The following is a 3033-nucleotide window of genomic DNA, read 5'->3' as shown; positions in this document are numbered from 1 at the left end:
TATGCAGAGTAATGTGCCCAATGTGGGAATCCTCCACTCCAGTCCCAACTCCAGCTGGCATCTCCTTGCTTCCCATGATGCTTCCACCTCTTTTTGATACTCACTTCCTGAACACATGTGACCCCTAGAGGCTGGGATCCCCAGGACCAGCCCCAAAACCACCCCCAAAAGCAGCAGGCCCAGGGTCCTTGGGCAAAGGGATCTTCTGTCTCCAGAGGTGTTGAGGGCCAGAAGCAGCTGTGAGGCTCACTGGGGTGGAGAAATGGGGTCCTCAGGATTTCCAGATTATCACTGGTAACTTACCAGTTATAAGTTAGGGATGGTGGTCAGGGATGCCACAGAGGCAGTGACCAAACTCTCCATGCCCAGGGTACTGAGGGTGCCATGCAGGAGGCCACAAGTGAATCCAGGCCCAAGATCATCGGGATGAGGAGTGGAAGCTGTTGTCCTGCAAAAAGTAGGTCCCTTGGTGATTAGTGCACAAGCTGTCCATCTATTGGAACACAGCCACCCACAGATTTTTGCATATGAACTTGAGGACACCCAGCTCCTCCCTGAGACGAGTATCTTCAGGGGCAGTCTCTCACCTAGAACCTGGCTCATACAGAAATCCATGCTCTCCAGGATCAACAGGCTTATCTTCTGTCCCCCCATGGACAGGGTTGGGTTTGTGATCCCACAGCTCTGCTTCCATCTCCATGTGTAGAAACTCAAACAGTGCAGCATCCACCATGTGTCAGCCTCATGCCCTTAATTTGAAATTTTTATATATTTTTGAGACAGGATCTTGCCTTGTCACTTAGGCTGGAGTGCAGTGGCATAATCACAGCTCACTGCAGCCTCAACCCCCTGTGCTCAAGCAATCCTCCCACCTCAGCCTCCCAAGTAGCTGGGACTATAGGTATGCGCCATCATGACTGGTGGAAATTTTTAAAAAAAATTTTGTAGAGATGGAGTCTCACTGTGTTGCCCAGGCCAGTCTTGAACTCCTGAGCTCAAGCAATCCTTCCACCTTAGCCTCCCAAAGTGCTAGAATTATGGGTGTGAGCCACCACAGCTAGCCAATGTTTTTTTAAAATTAATAAATATGCCTTGTGTTATCTGTTTTCTCTAAGATCCTTTAATTCTATTTCTTTGTTTTGCTCTTTGTCTTCCTGTTAGTGGTTCTCCTCAAATGTCTGATAATTCTTGGACAGCCAAGACACAAGTACTCAAAAAGCTGATCAGAAGTTCTAGGCGTTTGTCAGAGAGGGGAGGAAAGAACTGATTGACTGGTGGGATTCACTGTAGAGAGAGATGCCAGCAAACGAACATTTTTTTTTTTTTTGAGCAAATGTCAGTGTCTGTAGGTGTTTTTCTTGACTTGGTCAGTTTCCACAGAAAGGTACCCTCTCATTTTCTCCCTGGGAGTATATGTCTGGCTGTCAACATTTTGATTGTCAGAGGGGAAAGAGGGTTGGAAGACTCATTCGAAACTCCAACTTTCGTTAAATCCTCATTTCCCTATAGTCCCTTACCCATACCTTTGCGTACCTGTACCTGCCCTGCTTAAACCTTTTATGTCCCAACCCTGAAGAGATTAATAGACCTTTCCCTTTTTGCCAGAGTTCGGGAATAGAGGTTGCCTAGCCTGGCATGGGAAGCAGTGAGAGTGTCCAGGGGACCTCACTGCTCCTTACACAGACTTTCTACGCTCCCTTTTCTTTTCTCAGCCCTGCAGAACTCCAGCATTCAAAGTTGGCTCCTTCCCCTACCTCAGGGAATCTTTTTGGTCTGAGGTGAGGGTAACTCTTCCTTATTTATCCTATAACCACCCAAATCTCTTATCTTTTCATTCCCTTCCTTCAAAGCCTCGGCCTTTGAAATTCAAAAGCTGAGGATTTATACCTCTTTTCTCTGCCTTCTGCCCTCATACTCCTTACATAATGATCTGCATGACTGACTGGGACCAAAAGTCAAATGGTAAGAGAATACTTGGAAAAAAAAATATCAGTTAAGACTTCAAAAAATATTGTCCTACTGCACTATTATTATACAGTACTGTCTCAGTTCTGACAGCTATAACAAACATATCATAGGCTGGGTGTTAAACAACAGAAATTTATTTCTTTCAGTTCTGGAGGCTAGGAAGTTCAGGATTAAGGTGTGGACAGATTCAGTTCCTGGCCTGATGTGCGGACAGCTGTCTTTTTGCTGTGTCCTCACCTGACAGAGAGAGAACATAAATCTCAGATCTCTTCTTATAAGGTCACTAATTCCATTCACATGGGCTCCACCCTCATAACTTAATTATCTTCCAAAGGCCTTACTTCCAAATACCACTACATTGGGGATTAGAGCTTCAAGATATGAATTTGGGAGGTGGATACCAACATTCAGTCTGTAGCAAGTACCTACTAGATGAGGTCACCGTTAGGTACCTCAATTACATTTTCTATTCAGTCTTCTCAGCAACCCATTCTGTAGATGAAAACTGATGTTCAGAGAAGTTCAATAACTTGCCCAAATCACACAGTCAGTATGTCACAGAGCAGGGATTTGGTATCTGATTTAACACCAAGCTGATGTCCTTTCCACAGTAGCAAGTGGCCTCCTGTGAGTTCATAATAAACCTTTGAAAGTAGCAACCAGAATCTAGGATTTCTTCTTTTGTTTGACTAGATAACAAAAGGAATTTTGATTATGATTCTTCAAGAGTACTTACTTGTCTCCTTTCATTGGTTGTTAAGTTTTACCATACATCATCTAGTTTTCTAGGTTATTTAGAGACCAGCACATGCATTTCACCAAATCAAACATATTTGAGGAAGCAAGTATTTGTGTTATTCAGCAGTATCTGTATTTACTATCCAAACATCTGGCAATTAACTTTCAGTGCTGACACAATTTCCAACAAATTACAGAGCATTTACAACAGTGTACTGTATGACACAGAATTCCTGGTTTTAGTGAGATTCTCCTAAATACCTGGTAACTGAACCAAACCTCTCAAAAGCCACCATTGGTGGAGGTGGGTTCTGTCCCTCAAAGATC

General features: G+C 43.9%; 1 pseudogene; it reads right to left on the bottom strand.

The window, feature by feature from the left end:
• Positions 1–208: 208 nt before the first annotated feature.
• On the bottom strand, positions 209–733 carry LOC100968053 (trafficking protein particle complex subunit 6A-like; annotated as a pseudogene).
• Positions 734–3033: the final 2300 nt, after the last annotated feature.

The sequence above is a fragment of the Pan paniscus genome, chromosome 5 (genome assembly GCF_029289425.2).
Source record: "Pan paniscus chromosome 5, NHGRI_mPanPan1-v2.0_pri, whole genome shotgun sequence".
Lineage (NCBI taxonomy): Eukaryota > Metazoa > Chordata > Mammalia > Primates > Hominidae > Pan > Pan paniscus.
Note: the sequence above shows the minus strand (reverse complement) of the source record. Positions and strands in the feature narration are given on the sequence as shown.